General features: G+C 42.7%; 1 protein-coding gene across 1 annotated transcript in view; it reads left to right on the top strand.

Annotated features, from left to right (window-relative positions):
* The window catches only part of LOC142965343 (RNA-binding motif, single-stranded-interacting protein 3-like), a 256,699-nt gene that overhangs the window by 3,018 nt on the left and 230,996 nt on the right, over positions 1–22,685 (top strand). The window lies entirely within an intron of this gene.

Below are 22,685 nucleotides of genomic sequence, written 5' to 3'. Positions count from 1 at the left end.
AGAATTGCTTCGTATTACATCAAACCTAAGTGGCTTGTGCACGTCTCCACGCGTGAGCGCCGACTTTCAAACATATCAACCCTCTGCCATCTTGGAGCCAAGAGTGACTGAACGGTCCTCGCTGGCTCTCCTCCAGCTCAAGGACGTCAATCATGCTGCTCTGGCAGGAGCCAGAACCGCTCTATAGGCACAACAGATATACAAAAACGTTCACCAGATAACTGGACTGACTGCTACTGGCAGCTCTGAATGGGACGCTTGTCATGGCTTACTCATCCAGAGTCCTTTTGAGCAGGCTCGACACAACACTTCAGGGTCTTCATATTGGGAAAGAAAAAGCATTTAGATAACATCAAAAGCTCTTGAAAATGAGAAATAAACAAGATTAATATGCTTCATTCATGAAATGCTGCATTAATGTGCAGTCAAACTCAAATAAAGATACTCCCATAATTAGATTATGCATTGGTCAGAGGTGCAATGCTGTTTTGAAGTTGCCTCTCAAGGTCATATTGTCTTTATATGACAAATAGACATTTTGTCTGTGCTGAATGAGCCCCAGGATTCAATATACCCCACCACATGACTCCCTGACTGCACTCTTATCTCGCATCATATTTGTTGATCCGTGACAGAAAATTACGTGTGAAAAAACTGGAACCGAAATTTGTATTCTCACATTTATTTGTGTCAATCGAAGCTATAACCCAAGTGAACATGTTTCGTTTTTTGATTCTGGTGCAACATTAGCATTTGGCGTTGTTCTCCTACTTTTATATTCCGCTTGGAGAATAAAAGCTACAAGCTAGTTAATTTATAGCTTGCTCCAGTCGGCACCATTGTATTTCGGATCACAGCACATACAGACCCTCCGAGTAACACAGGGAATTTGGAAAAAACATCTTGGGTTCGAAACCCCTCAGCAACCGCGCATTTCAAAGAAGATTACTCAAGAAAGATCAGGATCAGTCGTCCTTTTTAAGGGTTGAACAGAAGGTGGTGAAGCTGACCATGCACTTTGACCTCCACAGTAGCCCCTTCCCTTTGCTCTGGACCCTGACCCGTGTGTTTATGGGAGGGGCAGTACACAACCTCTAAAGCGCCCCGAGGGATTACTTCTCGCAGCCTCCCTCACCGTGATGGCGTCGGTTTGTGCTCATTATTCTGCAATTAGCTTTGTTGGAATCGTCAGAGCATCAGAGGACCACCACTGATGATGAGCTACTCTGCTGATCTGAAATATTGAACTAATTGATGTCAAAACAGCCTGCTGACCTTTAACCCGTTAACTGCTCTGGAGAAATACGTCGGCGAGCACAACGCCTCACCACCGCACCTAGTTAGCCCGCTGATCCTGCAGTTTTTAACAGTGTGTGTGAGTGTGTGTTTATGTCTGTGCGTGTGCAGTTTTTTTTTTCATCTCGTGTGTGTTAAACAGAGCGATCCATCCCTCGCTGTGGTAATTTGTGTTTTCTTTCCATTAGAAGTGAGTCATTGGGGATTGAGCTTTTAGGCGTGGAGAGGAATAGTCGTACCAGTGATTATTGCTGTTATTTGATTACACAAATGAGAGACATTCAGGATTAGAGGAAGATAATTATATTAAATTGCTCCGACTGAAGACTTTGTGTGCACTTCCTAATGAGCGATCAGAAAATTAAAATCCGTGCAGATGTCATTTAGTCAGGATTGGAATCAATTCAATAAAATCAACTTGTGTGAGCGCAAGTCAGATAAGTGGAACTTTTCTTGACTTTGCGATGACTTGTTGTCCAGATGCTCTTGAAGCATTTGCCTAATTGCTTCTCATTCATCATGACTTTTAAGTTCACTGGGAAAGCAGATGGCTTCTCACCTTGCTTGGTAATTCGGCCTCAGAGTGACACGTTGGGATGTGATTCACTTTGATTGCTAGTTGGGTTTTTTTGTGTGTCTTTTTATAAAGCTTGAAAAGCGATGTTGCCTGTAAACTCTCTTGTTTTTGTTTTTGCTGTAGGTTGCAGGTTGATCTAAATAAAGATGTTGGTTAAAAATTGCAAGTTCTGGAATCAAATCAACAAATGTGTGCCAGGGAAAGTTTTTGTCTTCTCCATCAGCCTTGCTGGAGTGAGCAGAGTGCAGTGAGTTGAGGTAAATATGGACAGACATTCTGCCCCCCCGCCCCCCCCCCACCGTCCTCCACACTACAGATTACCTCGGTGGCGGGGCCCAGATAATCACCTTGTGTTATTTCTCCTCCCACACTTTGCTTTTGAAGTCGTGGCTACTTGGCCGCCTAGCCGCCTCAGCTCTAATAGCATCCCGGCACGCCATCGATCCCACAGCCCTCCTCCGGATACCAATGGGTGGTGGAGGTGGGCTGATAGGATAGTGGAGGGAGCAGACCAGGAGTCTGCCCCCATAAGCCTCTGCAGATTTCCTAAAGCACGGGTTAATCAATATTCTAGTATGCCTGATAATGGAAACGGCACAATGCACAAATGACTGTAATATGCACATTAAATTGAGATGTGCTCTTTGCGAGCGGACGAATTGAGAACTGGCACCTCGTCAAATACTTGTACATTTCCAGACGCAAATGTCAGCCTGTTTTTTACTGCAACTAATTGAGCCTGATGAAACCAGAGGAGTTCTTTTCGTCGAGCATCCAGCACGGCAGTTCAGAAGATTCACACTAGTAGAAAAGTAAAAAACAAAAGTCCTTACCGCTCAGTTTAGTTGAGGAAATGAGTGGCTTCTCTGCTCAGCTGTGTCAGGAGAGTCAAATAAATAGTAGCTGTAATAGTTTTAGATATGCTGGGACGTCTTAATCCTTTGACAGCACAAACATTCACTGCCAGGCAGCAGCCTATTTCAAGGACAATGCCTTTTGGAAACGGTTTCCCTGCAGAGCGGTGACGTGTAACTTTAAGTGTGATGCCAGAGAGCTGCAGATACAGTATAACTATGTGATAATCACTTTACTGTAACACTATCCTCAGCTTTATTGACAGCCCTTTGTTTTAGTTAATACAACTACATTTCTAAACAATTCTGTCTTGATTATACTGTGTGGTCTTGATACCATGATGAGTCAAATTGTTTGCTGTGTATAGGCTTATATTCAAACTGTCCTTGGGTCTATGACATGTGTCCCACCAGTACCAGACACATACTGGTACTGCATTTCATAGACAAAGAGAACAGCGAGGACATGTTCAAAGCTCCACCAAACATTAAGTCCTAAGTGTTGCCAGGAATTAAACAGACAGCTTGATCAAACCTCTCCAGAGTGCTAATTTGGCAAATCTGTAATGAAGCGCTGCAGGATCACTTCCAAAAATATCCAGTCTCGAGTTGAGGTGATGCAGCATTTACATCAGCACCCGCTGTGGAAACGACTGCTGTGTTTGACAGTAAATGCATTTATTTTTTTACTTCGAGAGCTTGTGCCTCTCTCACACAGAAAAGAATGTACTACATCCAATCAGGTGAGGTGAGGTAAATACAGGGTCTCCTGAGGGTCCAGAGCAGGAGGTAATTGGGTTAGCTGCTCCTGGTTTGGTGAGGTCAGGCCTTAGTCCATGATCTCGTGTATTAGGGACGGATGATCATTAGTGAGAAGGTGAAAGAGCATTCAAAATTGATTTAAAAAAAATCCTTTTATGTGTGATCACAGCATGGAGGCCTAAGGTAAACTCAAGCTTGCCAGCCGCATGTGGACTTGTAAGGATGGTGATGTGCATTTAAATGCGCATGGAGCCTCTGCTCACATGGTTATGGTGGAACATTTTGTTCAGATCGCTCTCTCTCTCAGAAAACTGTCCAGTAGATTCTTTAGAAACGGCAGACGGCAGGAAATGCTAATCAGTGCGACCGCTCTGCTATTTCATGCGTTTCACGACTAGCTCTGGCTATTTGTAGAGACTTTATTTGTGTTCCTGCTTACTATTTTAGTCCACTGGCTCTTTTTAATCTGTCATACAGAAGAAGAGGGGATGATCAAGCATGTCAAATGCGTATCGTGTAGTCATGTATCAAGACGCAACCTCCTTTGGCGGCTCTATTTATCTCTCATCAGTGCATTTTACTCCTCTGAGCAAAGCCTACTCTTGGTACAAAGACACATGGGCACACACACACACACACACACACACACACACACACACACACACACACACACGCTCTGAACACTACCAGAAGATCACAGGGACCTTATTAACTGCTGTCACACCACATTTATCCCTCATCTGTTTCTGGGAGCTGTCGTGAGCAAAAGGTTGCTCTCTGCTGCAAAGTAGGGAAAGTGGGCTCCTCACTGCGTTTTTCATTCTCCGTAATGGAGAGCGATGGCACGGACCGCGGCCATCTCTATCTGTGGCCCTGTCCAACCGGGGCCGGTTTCTGCCCGAAAATAGCCCCGCTGTCAGCTCGCCTTAGTTGCCGGGCCCACTGAGAGTCAGTTAAGGGGGATCAGTGCTCGCCCGGGTGTGTTTGGCTCAGTGGTAAGACACATTGCTTTGATGGGATCACCGACCACTCCTAATCCCCCCCCCCCCCCCTTGACACACATTACCTAAGGGGCTCATTGGACCTGCCTTGACTTCAACATCATACCCAGTTGACCTTCAGCCCTGACACTCACTTGTGAACAAGGTTCGTCTGTTTTTGTTTACAGTTGCTCAGGAGAGGCACCTTTGACATGTGTGGTGGTGGTTCCTTTCACGTGTGCTTGTTTGTGACTGTGCACAGTATGTGTGATGACTGTACGGTGTTGACATCGTTGTACTTTTCTAAATAAGATATCTGAGGATGCATCAAAGCAGACCTTTTGTTTCCTGGGATTTTTTTAAAGCCATAAACTCCACAAATAAGAAATAAAAGAAACACTACTACTGTTGTCATGCATTCAGTTGGTTCCTAAAGAAATATTTGCTGGACGTGCAGCTTGATTTGCAGGCCAGAAATTTGGCACGGAAAGGAAAGCACGAGCACACCCTGTTTAGGAGGCCATCTGGAAAGTCCTTCGCCGTGATTAAAAGAATCTCAGCCCCTTGCATTTTCACTTTTTAATGAACTGTGCACCCCGCGGATGTTTGCCGTGTGGAGGCATGTGTGTGTTTGTACGGGTTTGTGTGTCTGACTCAGTGTCGAGGCTGGGAACTGTTCACTCTCTGTTTGTGATGACTTGGCAGCAAAGGAAAGGTCAAGGAAGACTTGTGCGGGAATGCCAAATGTGCTAGTTTAGCAGTCGTCAATCCTGGTCTTCTCAGGGTGGAATTTGTATATGTTGCCAGAAAATATGTTTTATGTTCTGATTTCTGGCAATAGGCTGCACATCATGTGGCTCCTTGAGTCATAAAACTGTTCTGCACAAAATTTTCAATAGGCCATTGTTTGTGGTGGAATTACAGAAACATAATATGCAGCTTTACAATCACTTTCTTCAATGGAATGTTCGTGGATTACATAGTTTGTGGCCGGATTTTGGGGCCATTCTGCATCACAAAAGGTAGTTTGTGCACATAAAGGGTCCCCCGGTCATTGGTTATACGAGTACATCTCTCTCCTTTTTCCAAGAGTAAATTGTGTCTCCTTGTAGTGACCTTGCAAACTCAATGCACAGCAACTGAACTGATCCTCCTAATATCTGCTGACAAAACACTTTTGCACTCATCATGATGGAAGACTCTGATCTGCTGATCAGGTACACAAAGTTAAAAACCAGAGGGTTTAAAGAGAGCCGCTCATGTTCACTAATATTGATTGATGGAATTAATATATTTAATTAAAGTGGCGTTTCCCTTTAAACGCAATGAATGAGAGGAAGCATTTTATTCTTTCCGGTGAGCTACTTTCAGTACAAAATCAGTGTAAAAGCAGGAAAACCTGAGCTCTATTCTGTCCTTTGTGTCTTAAGATCGCACATTTACCACGACGAGACAAAAACGTGTGTGTCTTCATGTTATTTTTAGGCCTTTACGAATGAATGAAATCATTACAGCCCATGTCGGTTTTGTATCTGACCAAATACAAAAACACATAAAACCTCATAAGAAAGCCTTCCTGCCATATTTCTAAAGAACAACAAAAGATATCAGTATTTTTTTGCAACCAATTGCACAAATGGAGAGAAAGAAATTGAGCCTGTCTGGCTGATATTCTAGTCATGCCAACACACTGCTTGTTTTGATTTGCCTACAAACACATTGTTTTCCTCGACCCCAGTAAGTGTGGAAATTGAGGGTAGATCGGATTCAGAACTGGAGACACCCGCTGATGCCATTTTATTTTTCTTGCATATGACTTGTTTACTCCTCTACATGTGTTATATACACTCACAAATCACACACATACTGCTTTCCCTTAAAACTACTCTCTGTATTCGTAACACTTTGCATGCTGTGAAGAAAAAACAACCTCCGACCCGAATGTATTTTCTTTGTCAAACGATAATGACTTATTAAGTATGAAATGTCCTGACATGCTGTATTTTTCGGGCCATCTCTGAGACAAGAGCGTTCACATGCGAGGATGACCTCAGCTCTGTTCTGTCTGCTCTGACAGATGCTACTCGGTTTATTCGTGACACGCTCGCTCAAATATTTCCATTTGGACAATCTGTTTCTATTTGGAAATGTCGTTTGATTAATTATAATCAAGCCCATAGCATCAATATTTTCCACTGTTTAGACGAGACTTGGCTTGCGGTCCTCATAACATCTTGAGGAAGCAAAAAAGCAATATGTTTTGTTTTTTTACCCTTTTTAGCTGCTTTACAATTTTATTGAAAATAAATGAATAAATACTGCTTTATATAAACCTAAACATATGGAAATCTAAAATGGAAACCGCAAAATATACATCTTGTAATTTATTAAATCTGTATTCCTATAATATTATTGTGTGCTGAAACATGTCCACCCTCTTCTACACAACATTTAGTAGTGCATAATGACAGGAGACACATGACTGCAACTTAACTGAGAACTGTTGAGAGAAGTGGTTTTACTTAATGCGACGCAGACCAGAGCCCAAATGAATGTGCTCACTGTGAATATAAAAGTAACAGCAGAGACGATAGTTTCTCTCAAGTCTTCCTGTGGTTTATTTAGTGATGTGTTCAAAACAATGATCCAACAAAATAACAATAATGTACAAATAATCTTCTATTGAATTTGAAACCACAGTTGTGTGTGGTTAGGGTGAATGCACATGGCTAAGATGTGTGTTTATGGTTTTAATCAACCCAAAGTGTGTAAGAATGAAAACAGTGTAAATCCATTGATGGTATAATTTCTTTATTTTGCGTGTCTATTCATTCAGTTCAAAGCTGGTATATCTGCACAGTTGCAAATAAAGATTGGGCTCCACTTGGTATTATTGTAGGATGAGATTCCAATGGAAGCTGCGTAGGATTGTTTCTGACTCGTGTGATCAAAACATCTCCAATAACTCCAGAAACTTAAGTCCAAAAGTAAGTTTCAAGAAAAATTTCAGGGGAAATATTCTGCTTCAATTCGTATTTGTTGGCGTTAAGCCTTTGGAGGTTCAGGTTGCTTGATTGCGTGTCACACACACAAAGGAAGGCACGGTCTGTATTAACAAGGTGGTCCAGCAGCCATCTAACAGCACCATGAATTACACGTATATAACCATAGAACAAAAATCAATCACGTTTTTTTTTACCCCCTTTTTTTTTCCAGGGTGATGACGTCATAAAGTATGCAGAGACTTTTGAATCTTGATCCGAAAAACCTCATTAGAAGATTTGATTGTAAAAAAAAAGAAAAGACACTTCATACAGCCTTTGTATTTAGTTGTAAACACTACATACTGGATATGCAGTACGATAACAATCCCCTGCTTATGAAGCTTATGCGTCTGAATGCATTGTGAAGCATTAGATGAGCCGAGCTAGCGAAGCTAACATGTTCACATAGCCTGAAACTCAGTTCACGCCTACAGAAAGCAAGCTGCACACAGACGTTTTATTCATATTCAATTGTAATAAACAACAATGCGCCAGATCCCAGCTATCTGCACAGTTGTCCCTCACTGGCCTCCCACCCATCAACACTGACTTACTATCTTCAGCCAAGCAGGCGGACGCCCCCCTACAGGGGACCGAATCCTCGGGGCCCACCACACAATGAGCATTGGCATCTATTGTGGATATTAAAGACATACCAACCCCATGACTACCTCATAAATACAGTGCTGAAAATCAGCAACATGTTTAACGATGTCCTATGATATTTTTGGCCACATCTGAAAATGATTTAATGAGGGAGTTTGTGTATCTAGTTTGGAGATTTGGCAAACAGCAGTGCATTTATCCAGGTGAAAATGAGAAAGCAAACAAACCCACCTTGGCAAAACTCTTGAGGATATATTTAAATTACCTCATTTCAACCTCAGGCCTCTGGATTCCCTCCGCACCAGATGTGGAACCTTTAAAAAAGTAAAATAAAGGGTTTCCATATCTCATAAACCCTGCTAGCACAGCGGGGAGTCTTGTTTCTCATATCACACAACTTCAAACACACAACTGGGGTCCGGGCAAAGTGAGGTACATCTGTTGAGGTTTAAAACAAAGAGAACAACTCTGTGATGGCTGGCTGGCTGCTTAGCTCACAGGGGCATCATTAGCTCTGTGATAATAATAGCAAACACCTCTATTATGTTCCCTGGGGCGTGTAATATATATGTTCACACCTGATTAGACTGTGTGACAATCCCGATTAGTCTCAGCACTTGGACCACGCCTTCTCACTCATTAACGCCACGGATGGAGATATAAGGCAGGAGTAGATAACGGTAAAATACTGTACCGGCTTTTAACTGGAAATAAAATGGCGACCCGGCCAATGTGTCACACTGTGCCGTGTGCCACAGTTGTGTCATGAAGATATTACTGTTTTAAACGCTGTTAGGAAGGCTGAGCTGTCTGCAAGCGCACAGGTCAGCCGGCTGTGCCCTGTGATGGTGTGTAAATGAAACGCTAACAGAGGGTTTCATCACCACTACTAATTACTGAATGACAGTTCTCTCACCAGTGTGTGTGTGTGTGTGTGTGTGATGGGCCTAATTAGATAAACTCTCATTACACTTAAAAGTGCATTACTGATGCTCTTTTGTAAAGGCTGTAATTAGAGTGAGTGCTAATTAAGTTATTTCTCAAGTATTATTAGTTTGCTTGTTATATGAGCCAATTGTGTTTAAAAGGATAGAATACATATTTGACTTCACGCCAGTGCTTTGTTAATTTATATATAAAAGCAAAGAGATATTACACAGTGACAGCGTACGGCAATATTTACATCGTTTTCTGTCTTTATAAAATCTACACGTCACAATGGCCCATTTCAGCCAGTGAAAGGGAGCTGTAAAAATGTGCGTCAACATGTACGCACATGAGTATGCACACAAACATTTCTTGTCTCGGGCTCTCAGCCTGACTCGGCGTTTTTGTGCATGTGTCATCCGATGCCAGCAGCAGCAGCAGCCGCGTGAGCCCCAGATCCTCTGACTAATCCAGATTGCCTTCTAATCCCGATCACACTCTCCTCTTCCTGCCATCGAGTCCTTTATTCCTCTGCAGTCTCAAAGCAGCCGGTCTCCTTTAACGTCCATTTATTCCTTTGATTGCCAAGTAAGCACTGATTACTAACTAGTGAAGCTAGCAGTGTAAAGAGTCATTGTGAAAGGCCTTACTAACCCACACAGGTGTTTTCACTGACGGTATTTGACCTGATTACGTGTGCTTGATTATCATCAGTCTCCTGTTGCTTTTGTTGCACGGTTATATTCTTATTAGTAGCATCTTTGGTGACCTTACTGTAGGCAGTGGACTGATAACGATACAAAACAAACCTTTTCGATGTGTTTTTCATGGCTCTACGCACTAAGCATGTGCTGTGCATCTTTCTTTGTGTGTAATTACCTCTCACTCCGATGTCCCTGCACCGGCAGACTTGAGTAACACTTGTAATGCTGTTAATCACCGTCTTGGGAGACCTTAACAGGCCTTGAAGTGAAAGCTAGGAGACTGGGTCACTGGCAGATTTTCACAGGGTTGGCAAATCCCATCGGAAGGGCGGTGCGAAGGATTGAGAGCACGGACCGTTGTGCACAGGACAGCGGGAGCAGATTGTCTTGTTGCTGTTCTGAATGGACCTATTTTTAGCACACGGGACGGTTTTATTGGACGGACAGAACGATAAGTCTTTGTTGCACACGTGTGCACTGTGGCTACTCGCATGTATGGAACCTCTTTTAGCCTGTGTACTGTGTGCTCAAGGATCATATCAAGGGGGTGGGTCATGCAGCAGATGGGTTGAGGGCCACAAGTTTAGAGGATAATAATGTGATGTCTAGTTATGATTGTAGACGGCAGATACAACATAAATAAGGTATAATGTATAAAGGTGATGACAGGATTCCAGTGAGTCCTTTCAACATATTTGAGCAGAAATGATTTGAACAAAAGTATGCAGCATTTTTTTTAAAACAAAAAGAAACTTAACAAGTTGTTTTACAGTGTTGGGAAAGTGATGTTTAAGTCGATCCGGATGTTTCCTTTCACACAACATAATGATCCCAGTCACTTCCATGTAGTGAGGGATACATTATTAATTAAACATCAGATCAGGACGATACCCAAAGCTCAGGTATCGGTATCCGGACTGAAAAAGTTGGATCGGTGCAACGCTTGAGTCTGTGTGTGAGTCATCAAAGCAAAATGTGGTCCTCATGACGGCTACTGTAGCAGGAACCACAGAGCACTTTGCCAGGGGCTTATATTTCTGTCTGTCAGCCTGTGGACGGATTTTGTCACAATGATTGTGTCACAACCGTGCAAGATGCAGTCGTGAAACTTCAGATTTTTAATTGAGATGAAAATAATATAGCACGGGCGCTGTAAGGGGGTAGGAAGTGGGGAAGGGGCTATTGGCCTGATTTTGCGTCGTGGCTGCTGGGAGCCCATCGCAAGATGGGCTCTAGTGAACATTCCATGTAACATCCTGGGTTACACTGATTAGCTACATGCATGAAGCGCCACATTCACCCAACAGCTATGTATAAATCTGAACTGACTTTCACATTTTCATAGAAATACTCATTTTGAAATAATGTTAAATGAGCCAGTTTGACTTAGTCGGAGAGAAGTTATTCACAAAACGGAGAAACATGAAATAGTGTGATGATAAGATCTTATATATTTAGTCATAAAGTCCTTTGCCGCTCCATCTCTCTCTGTCTGTATCTGTCACACAACACAACCACATGAGATACCATTTCATCCAGAAAATGAGCTTCTGTTCAATTGTTGCTTAAATAGCAGATGCCCATTCTCCTTAACCAGCCCAGTTAACATTACATTACCAAATGCCAAATACACAAGCTGCAGGTTTGCTTAATTAGACTAGAACTAAGACCAGCAGTCTAGATTAGCAATTCAAAATAGCCATGTCACTTAAATCAGCCCATCATTTTTTAATTAAAACTAATTTCACTATAAAAAATAGAAAAATATCTCACATCCTGTGTTAACACCTGCACTCACACTGTTTTCTCACCAACTTCCTCCTGGGATTTAATTTATTTCCCCCTGCTCATGGTTAATGACGTTGTCTTTCACTTTCAGTAGTAAAAATAAAACATTATAAATCTTAAAAAAAGAAAAACGCTCAAGGACTGGAGTCAACCTCTCTCATTTCTCTCTGTATGTTTGATTGTGTTGGGTTTGCTGCCTGTAAGCTGCGCCGATGAAAAACAGTCTGGTAATATCATAATTGGCATTTTAACTTTATCGATGTGATATGACTATTTGGAGGCGATGTTGGGCAGAATGTAAAGGGTTAACGACCCACAGGTCTGGATGAGTGACAGGCCAGCACAGAGACGGCACCACGCTATCTCAGAGTGTATAGATATCAGAGGTGGAGAGAAAGGAGGGACAGAAATGACTATTTCCCCTCAGACGTGGGACCCAGAATGAATGTCGTGCCCAGGGTGAGCAAATCTCATTTACACATTTCTGCCGGGGAAATATCCCTCCCCTCACCCCTCCTCTTTCCTCCCATCACAATAAAAAGGGAGCTTCTCATTTAGCAGAACTGTGGGCCTGGAGGCTAAGTCATAGAAAGCCATGTGACACACACACACACACACACTGCATACACACCAAATTAATCCCAGCTGCACTGCGCTGGGCTCTATCTTCATCCGTTAGAAGGTTCATCTATTCCTTTTTTTAATAAACTTGTGGTGCATCTTATTCTAGGTTCTTGTAAAGTTTAAAAAATATATACCCAATACTGTATTTTAGGAAATGTGAATTAAATGAGTTATTTTTTTTATTTTACAAGCTTGAGGACTTTTTAAGTTCTATGATAAGAGATGAGAGAGGCCTGGCTCGGTTTCTGTGTTTCTGTTGTTTTTCTCTGTCCTTGTGTGCACATCTGTTCACAGGAGAAACTGTCTCCCTCCACTTGGCCGGGGCCCAACATTCCCAGCTCTTTCTTACTTTGGCTCATGTTTGTTGCAGAATGAAAGGAGCGTTTTGAGAGATGATCACAGGCGTTCTCCCCGGAGGAATCTTAAGGAGGAAAGTGCGCCTATTTTCAGCGCCGTGGCGCTGGAGAGTGGGACTCATTATGACTCACTCAGGGCTGAAATGCTCTGGATGATGTCTGAGTCAGACGCCGGGGCCAGTGTCCGCTGCCATGGTGATGCACAGCCAAATGTAACTGAACTCTGAGAGCAATAGAGATGGAAATGAAATGAGGGAAACTTAAAAGGGCCCCGAGGCGGCTCCACTATTGTCATGATACAATTCCCGGAGTAAAAACTGGCAAGCTACTGTATAGGGCTCCTGCATGTAGGCTGATAACTCCGAGATCCTCTAATACTTCAGAGTGCACCGGCTTTGTGTCGAGTTTCTGATATTGAAGAAACATCGAGGCCAAGCAAAGCAAATTCAAGGACAATTCCAAAATAATACAATTTTCTCACTTTCTTCCTCCGGATTTCTTCGGGGAAATCTTCCGCATGTTCTCTGAAAATATTCCTTCTGTTTAGCAAACATGTAACAAAATATGAAAGGCTTGCGACTCGACACAAAGCCAAGAAGTGCTAATTAGAGAGTGAACGTAATATGCAGACGCGGATACAGAAGCACAAACTCCACCAGTGCACTTAAATACAACGTATCCTAATTCATCTTTGCCTCGTACAACAGGAAGCTTGCTGTGAAACAAGAGTCGGGCGCATCACAAGCAATGTTTTCTTACTTTTTCTTGATAAGGAACATTAAAAGAGAAATTACACATTTCCTCATTTTGACTTCAGCCTAACAAGCCTAAATCCTCCAAGACGGAAGGCAAAAAGTCAAGTGTGCATTGCAGGCTTCCACAATCACAAGCCTCTCCCTCCAAGATGCTCACTTTGGCACCCGACGGCTGAAATCCAGTATGGCTAGCAGATTAGGAACAACTAGTCATGCAGGTGCACCGAAAAGCAGCTCAATGTCTTGAAAATGGGAGCAATTCATGGAGAATATCTTTGCTGATGAAATAATGCATGAATCAGAACATTAGACCGACGTTTTGAGTTAAAAATAAGCTTGTATTAGCAAGAGTAGTGTGCACAAATGCACCTTTTTCAAAGACACTGGAATCCGGTACGCTGCCTCAGTGTGGACTCTCTGCCAAGTCCAGCAGATACAGCAAGGAGTCAGGCATCTAAAACTTACACCTCCCTCTATTTTTGACAAAGCCCTTAATTTAAAATTGTATAAATTAAAATAAATGTAATTTCTTTTATACAATTAAAATGAAGGATATCATTTTTCTAATACATTTTTTGACCAATATTTTCAGCACTAAAAATAACCATAAATGAAAGCAAGTAATTTAAAATCATATGAAGTTGGAAAATCATGTTGTTGGGAAAATGCACAGCTCAGTTATACGTCACAATGCAGACTATGAAACATTGTATGTACTGACATTTCTTTTTAAATATCTGCCAAAGCATACACTGACACTGATATAGCTGTGTTAAGCCAATATCTGTTGAAGATTTGTGGCTGACCGATGTATTGGCCAGACACCGACACACACACACACACACACACACACACACACACACACACACCGGCCCCTGTCAGTCAGGATGCCAGAGGGCAGCTCTGTGACCTGAGAGCCAGTGACGGACAGCAGGCATGCAGAGCTGACGGTGCTGAGGTGGAAGTGGAGCTCTGCTCCAACCAGAATGTGTCATTCACTACCTCGCCCCATACAGATCAGCACGCTGCTTGAAAACGTGCAGAAAACCTGAAACTTGCTGGAGATGTTGTGGGTAATCTGTACAATTTATTACGTAATCTGTTCATGTTAGTGTCACTGAGAGCAGTGAAAGATCTTCCTTATTGGTCTGCTTTGTGTATTATCCTTTCCTGCCGTATGAAGCAGCACAGTTACATTGTGAACATGTTTCTGACACACTCACAGAACTGAGATCAGCCAACAGACGGCTGGTTTCCAACACTGCCATGTACTTGTTGTTGCCATGGTGACAACGCCAAACATCACGGGATCAAAGAATACCATGTCATCAAGATGCAATTTATTAATATGGAAGCTGTTGTTTGTTGTCACTTAGCTGGTGTGTTTGATTGGCCGATCTGTGTGCCACCGTCATGTTGTTTCTCATTTCATGCTAAACTGACCGAGAGCTCCGTCTCCTCTCTGTTGATGACATCACGTCTCCTCTCTGTTGATGACATCACGTCTCCTCTCTATTGATGACATCACGTCTCCTCTCTGTTGATGACATCACTCATGAACGCAGTGCTTTTTGACATGGTGTTGATCTTTGCACATTTCTTAACAACTCGGGGCATGTGCTTCAACAGCAGCCTCTTACCCTTCATGTGTTGGCTGTTTTCAGGCCGTGGTTATACTGCCGTGTCTTAAACACAGTGCAGTTGTATCACAGCAGCACTTTAAGGAAAGATAAAGGGCACATAGAAATACCGGTACATGTGACCTCTCACTGGAGTGTACAAACAGTAGTAGAGAGCAGGGCAGCCTCTACAAGAACACAGAGGTGTTTTCAGTCGTCCAAAAGGAGACGAGTGAAAAAGTAAATGTGTGTGTGTGCTGTCATTCTTTTACTTTAATTTAGTTTTTCACCTCATCCTTAATTTGTTGATGATAATAGGAGTTTTAGTCACAGTGTAATCTATGTAAACCAGCTGTTTTATGCATTCTGTTGTATAAAATATATACTTTTCCAAAAGATGATAGCTCTAGCACAAAGAGGAAATTATGAAAAAATGTGTCTCACACCTCCACAAACACCTTCCTGACTGGGGTGGGGTTGATATCATCATCTTGTTGGTCGAAGCGTCTCTCTCCTAAACTGAGTTTTGACTCTGTGCGTTGGGCTTTTCACTCTGCATTTCATCCTGCAGGTTTCACACTTCCCAGAGGATGTTGCCGTTTCAAAATCAGCAGATCCCTTTCTTCTGATTAATTTTATTCAGAGTAAATCACGTGCGAGTGTACAGTTGTGTGGTGTGTGTGTGTGTGTGTGTGTCAACAGGCTTTGGTGGCCTGTTGAACCACTTAAAGGATTCTATTTAACGGGTCAGCCGAGCAATTAATCAAGGGTTTAATTGGAATCCCGAGTGGAGTGACATGATTTATGCAAATAAGGTCATTAATATGCAGGCCCGCATCCGATGCTTAAATTAAAATGGCTCATCCGCCAGCGCAGGCTAGTACTTTCATTACGGTAAATTAAAGCGCGACAATAACTCCAAATACACATATTTATTTTCCTGCAGACGTTCCGAACAGAACATGCCCACAGGAAGAAAAATATGAAAAAGGCAGAGAGGAGGAAGTTCTTATATGGGAGACAGTGAGGAGGAGGCAATGTTAATGGTGTTAATTCTACCTCATTAGAAGCAGACTGCTATCTGCAGGCCTTCAGTTTTAATTGGATCACCAAGCAATTTAAACCACATTTGGCTCTTAATTGCTTTTTCTGCACTTTATTATAAAAAAAAAAGTACAGCAGCAATAGTTTGCTGTTCACCAAATCCTTCGGCTGGCCGACGCAGCGCGGTGACACCGGTGTCTGACCTGTGCCGGTGCCCCTGGTAGCCACCCCCACAGGAGCAGTTTGTGGTCGGTGCTCTCGCCCTCACCGTGTGCTGCTGGTGCCACAGCCCGAGGCTCATTCTCCTGCTGTTTGTTTCATCCCAGGCTCTCTGCACAGGAATGTTGACTGTGCTCAGCGTCTGGGATCAGCAAGTCAAATCCACACCAGTTGCTTTGTCGCTGAATATTGTTCATGATCATATCTGTGTACATCTTAAATGTCATAAATGTGTTTATCACAATGTTAACTAGAAAGGTAAACTCAGTGGAGTGCAGATGTCCGCCAGGTGTTTGCAACGACCGCTGCTGTAATGTGGGATCGAATGAATACGACCCACATTCATCCATACTTAAAAAATGAGCTGCGATGTACGCAGGTTATCGGCTCAAAACCGCCGCGTAATGCAGTCAAAACAGCTTAGCAGCGCCTGAGTTGCGGCGAGGTACAGCGGACTGATGGTTCTGTTCGCTGTTAGCCAAACACACCAAACTGTTAGTGAGTGAGGAGTCAGCAGGCGGTACATGACGGTATGAAACAGCAGGTTTATCATTTCATTATACATTGAATGTTCCTATAATGTCTGCAGTTGATGTAAAGGATCAATCCTTTATGGATGAGAACCGAGACACAACTCCTCCTGAGCTGTACACAACGTCTACAATCATGATGTGAGACACAGTGAGAGTCATCGACAGCTATATGGACCAGGCCTATGGAGGAATATAATGTCAGTATCCTTATAGCGCTATTTGTGTTTTTTTATTATGATTCTTCCACTGACTCTCTGCAAAAATCATTTTTTATTTTCTTATCACAGTCCCATTAGGTAGGACTTAATAAATAGCGCATTGTCGGCCAAATCTGTCTCTCAGGCCAATATTATTGGATTTATCCTCCTCAAAAATGTTTTACAATGTTTTGCATCGATCAGAGCTGTACATATGAGTAAACCGATCTAAAACCCTCTGAAAATGACCAACATCCTAATAATAAAGTGGAGGAAGCCATGCAAACCATGTGCTGTGCCGTATTCTGTGCTACATGCAGCAGAATGTTTAGTGGAGAATCCTGTAGCGAGGGCGTGGTGCTGAAACCAAGTCCAATAAGCTCACTATACGACTAACGGATGAATCATAACAGCACTACAACTAAACAGTATCGCTTTATTTCAAACACAGCTTGTATTCCACAGCAGCATCTAATCAAAAGGGATTTGGCTGTCCCAAAAACATGTATCCGTGAGGTTGTGAATGTTCATTTTGCACAGAAAATATCATGGAACACGACAAAAAGGAAAATCACAGAAACGGAAATTCACCTCAGGTTTCAGGGAACGTTTTTAAGGTAAAAATGTATTTGGAAGAGAAACTCTCGACCACGAGTGAATCTGAATTTGAATCCACAGTGCACACTTGTCCGTAAGTATTGCTGCGTTAAATAATATAACCGCCATCACGGCTTTTCTATAACATCTCGCACAGTCGGTGTCATTCCCAGCATGAAGAGCAACAAGTACGAATTCAGCAGCACTTCTCAGGTGTGGTGCAGATGCAGAAAGTGACACACGGAGCGAAGTGAAGCAAATGGACCATTAAAGACACTTTGCCCGCTAACGCTCGCTGTCGGTGTGGATGGCGTTAATTGAAACTTCTGGCCCCTGTTTATTTGTTTGTGCGCTTCGCGGTTAGCTCGCTCACTGCACCGCATGTAAGGAAGCAGTTCCAGTGTTTTAATGGAGCACGATATGGACTTTCTGACAGCTGGTGTGTGTGTGGAGCACAATGGGTTACAAAACAAAGGAACGGCAATGGAAAACAGGCTGGAACGGATGGATCTGTTAAAAAAAACTAAAAAAAGACATTGATCTGCCCTGATCGGATTGGGACATCCTGTTGTAGAGCATAAATGTCACCATCTTGTTTGAGCTTATACATTGGCTATTGGCTCTGTTTTTGGCTGTCTCACACACACACACACACACACACACACACACACACACACACACAGATAACTCCCAGTTATTTCTCTCTCTTTTTCCGTCACACACACACACACCTCTCGTCCTCATGTGTGCCAGGGCTCGCTGGCTGCTCGTGGTTTTCTGTAATTACCGCAGTAAGCAGGGAGCTGTCTTTTGCACGGCAGATGGTCCAGCACCATGCTGCATCAGGTAACCGTGACAACCACCTCCCTCCGCGCAGTTAACGGCACCATCATGGCTCTTTACGGTGACCAAATGCCATTATAGAGTCTGCGGAGATGGGGGAGAGAGAGAGGGAGAGAGAGAGAGAGAGCAAGGGGACCGACGAGGGAGGCTGAAGGAGAGGAGGGGACGAGGGTGTAGTGGGGATGATGGAGTGGATTCTCCCTAATCCACCCCACCACCCCCACTCCACCCTCTCAGCTCCCGTGACACAGACGGAGGTGGATTTAGTCGGGATGCTCGGGGCCTTCTTATCAGACAAACACAGACAGAAGGTGGAGAGCAGTGTGACCACCGCCGTCGTTTTGGCTGGTGAGCAACGGCTTTGTTCAAACCTTGTGAATCTTCTTCAACCTGCTACAGTGACTCGTCTTTTCTATCCGATCAATTCTACTGAGTGACGTCATATCGATGGCGCCAATGCCACATTGCGGAAAATGTGATTTGTTTTTTTTTGGGAACCCTATATTACCGTCACCCCTTTTTGCCCTTCTCGTGCATCTGGTATCCGATTCACGTCATCACGCCTTGGCCCCCCGTAAAGCGTGTTTTGGGGCCCTTTCACCACATTATCGCTAATCAGATGCCTCAGAGACGGCAAGCAGCGCTGCAAGCAGATGACTCGCGTTACCTGAGTCGGAGGTCGAGCCGCAGTAGATGACCTCAGCACTCCTTAAAGTTTACCTGCTGCAGGGGCCTCTGTTTCAGGCTCTGACCTCTGCTGGTGAATTACTGCAGCTGTTTATGCTGAAGGGGGGAATTCTTTATCGCGCTCTGCTTCAAGTGAAGTGACAACAGAGACCAGTTCAGCTGCCATTTAGACCCATAAAGGGGATGGTTGTCGGTGAGGTGTGTGCTTCCTCGCCGTACCAGAGAGAGGCAGTGACGCACCTCGCTGTGGCAGGAGGAGCTGGAGGGGCAGGAGGAGCTCTCTCCACAACGCTGTCATCGGCGTATTCAATTAATCACTCATTCACCTGTTCAGTAGGTTAATGAACCAGACAAGTCAATCTTGTTTTATGCAAAATATCACTTTGTGTTTACCATGTCGGAGCTTCAGTTGCTCGGCTGGAAAAATAAATAAATAATAATAATTTGGCTAGTCATTGCAGAAGTCCTGCATCTTTATTGGCTGCTGCAGCCGGGTCTTCATCAGATATCGAAGTTACAATGGAATTGCATTGTGAGGGCTTCCAGCATCCATTATTTGACATGTTTCCTGTTAATCAGGATGTTTGGGATGAAACATAACATATGGAAACCTCTTCAAATCCTTATAGGAATAGGATATATTATTTGATGGTAAGAATATATATAAAAATCTATAATAATATAAATGATAAATCCATGAATATTTTTATTATTTGTTAAGCTTGGTACAGCAGCTGATGATTACTGAAAATCCATATGTTTCCCCAGGAACTAAAAGTAATGATATATGGACATAGAAGAAAATATTTGGTATTTATAAAGATTGTATTTTTGAAGCAATGAGCTGAACATCTTCAACGATATGTTTGAAACTACAAATGTAAATGTGAGTACATAAAGAGACATTACTTTAGCCGACCACGACCACCAAATTGATTTGGAATTAGAAAAGCCCGCCTGAGAGCTAATCTGATCAGCTAATAGTACCGGTAACAAAAACAGATAATATCAGTTCTCATGCATACAGAGAAAAGATGATATTCAGTGAGCTAGAGTTATTCGATTCTCATCAATAAAGAACACACCACTAAAGCCCAGCAAAAAAACATGTTTTTTTTAAAAGTTTGTTAATTTAGCAAACAACTCTTCCATAACCACGGGTTATTTGTATTTTTCTGAACATATGGAGGGAGGTCTGTCAGCGCTACCTACTGTTAAATGTCATGAGAGGAGACGGCTGTGATGGGGAAATGTAAAAAACACAACCATATTTTGTGATGTATTCACTATTCTCTCCATTTGCAGTTGTACCTCTTGCCCCTCGTCTCCCATCGCGTCTCTGTCTGTGGCGTCCTGGTCGGCATGTCTACGGCTGCATGCGGACGCACCGCCGCAGTCTTCCAGCGGGGGAGTCAACACGCACGGATTCACTCAGACACACTTGTGTACATTTAAGTTGAATCCACTTTATTAAACACCAACATGCTTCAATGCTCCAATTTGCTATGCACATTTTTTTTTTTTTATGCAAATACTTATCAGCAGTGACAGAAAAATACTACGCTGAATAATTGAACTCGCGGTGACGGAAGTGTGAGGAAATAAATCAAACTGATGGATGAGCTCTCGTTCACATTAATGATCGGAATGATGGAGCTCTGAGTTTTGGTTGAATTTCTCCAGCACGTCCGTAGTGCCACTCTTCTTCTCTCCTCTCGCCACCAACGCTGCGAAATTGTGTACACAGTGGTTAACTTTTTTAAACTAGTTCACTCTGTTCTGCCCAATCAATAGCAGGTTGGTGCTCCGGTATATTATCTCGCACCCCGTCTGATCATAAATGTACCTCTTGATCCGCCTCGGCTCAGGGAAATCAATAGCCATTTTTAAGGTTTGTATTATTTCTTAAATCAGTCAGGTCTGCAGTGCAAAGTTCCCGGAGTAGAGGCAGAAGCAACGGCGGAGCTTTTAGTTCATAAAGCTAACATGCCTCTGAAAGGTGTATATGAAGATATTGATCCGTGCTGTGAAAGCGAGAGGGTTTTCATCTTGTATTACAGCTTCCACAGCGGCGGGGCTATTGTGTAATGTGGTTAGCACAGTGTGACTACCTGGTTATACTTGCTGGGAATACAGCAGGAGATGTCTGCGTTACACGTCTCAGTCTGAGGCTGGGTTTGTTGCACCCCCTCAGAAAATGTGACATTTATTGTGGACATGCTTTTCTTTGCAATTGATAATAGGTTTTCTGTTGTTTGTTTCTGTAATTGACAGTCAGGAGGTGATAAACAACGAGACGTAGATGATGCAAAACATCACAGCCACGTGTTATTTACCAGGGGTGTAATTACAGAGTCAGCGCACCGTTTTATATGATACATATACAATATAAGTATCACATATTTTGACTAAGCTGCACTGAAAAGGCTGATTTGACGTTAGAATTAAATAAACAATGATAGATGACAAAGCAATTATGACAAAATAACCGAGGAGAGAAAGTGAGTATTTTTCTTTCTCTTTTGAAAAGCTAATTCTGAAACATTCTGAAGGAAGCTATTGGAGTCCAATGAGTCCATTTATTTCAAAGCTACAGGATCGCCTCTGGTTTCCCAAGGCAACAGTTAACGTTAAGTTCTGCAATGTTCATAACCGACAATATAGTCGGACAAATTGAAGAATTTAAAAAAAGCAGTTATGAGAAAAATCAGACGCATGTTGCCTCTTGAAAGGAAAACGATTGATTGCGTTCCATCTGCAGTCGAGTTATATAGACTTTCTCACAAGACCTTTTGATTTCACAGCGTTGAGTAGGGACATACCGTAAAAGCCCAGTAATGTAAACAGGAAATTGGACATTCAGTGCTTTATAAGTAATCAGCAGGGTTTTGAAAAGGACTCTAAAATCCACCGGGAGCCGGTGCAGTAGTGTTTGGATATATGATCTCTCTCCCTCCTGCTCTCTAGTTAAAAATCCTGCCTCAGCATTTTTGCCTTTGCTCCGTTATTCAACAGGAAAGTAATGGTGGGACAATACTACAGTACGAGAGGAAAGTAATCGCAGGTTTTACTTCTCTTTTACAACCCACAGGTGCAGACATTTGGTTTCTTTCAGAGGATGAATCCACTCACCTGAAAGCTTCAACCAGAAGTCTTAAACTAGGACCAGTGACAGTTGCTGGCAGTTTATTTGCTGATCACAGATTTGTTTTCTGTGAACAATCTTTTAGTTTGTTGTTGTCAGTTGTTTTGCTCCGGTAGGTTAATGTTCAAGGGTGGATGTTATAGCTGCTACTGTGGCATAGATTGACACATTAAATGAGTTCTGAGCTGCAATATGAAAGAATAAATAAATACAGAATTCATCTTTGACATTTAATCGTTTCTTTTCACGTAGACTGTTGATTTCTTCCTAAGTGAAGGTTCTGATACATTTGTTATCCGCAAGAAGCCAGCGTCGGGTTGAACATTAATGACTGACTTTAACAATTGCTCCCTCTCTCGATGTAATGACACGGCAGTGATCATTGGTTAACGCTGATAGAACTCCATTTGATGGTAATTTAATGCGTCGTGCATGTTGAAGTTAAGTGCCTCTCCCTAATGTGTTTTAAATAGCAAAACTAACTCTCTAGATAAATATGATGGGCTTGTTTTTTTATTTGTTCTGTTT

Source organism: Anarhichas minor, unplaced genomic scaffold (genome assembly GCF_050575085.1).
Source record: "Anarhichas minor isolate MPS153535 unplaced genomic scaffold, ASM5057508v1 ptg000033l, whole genome shotgun sequence".
Lineage (NCBI taxonomy): Eukaryota > Metazoa > Chordata > Actinopteri > Perciformes > Anarhichadidae > Anarhichas > Anarhichas minor.
This window is presented reverse-complemented; position numbering and strand designations above follow the sequence as displayed.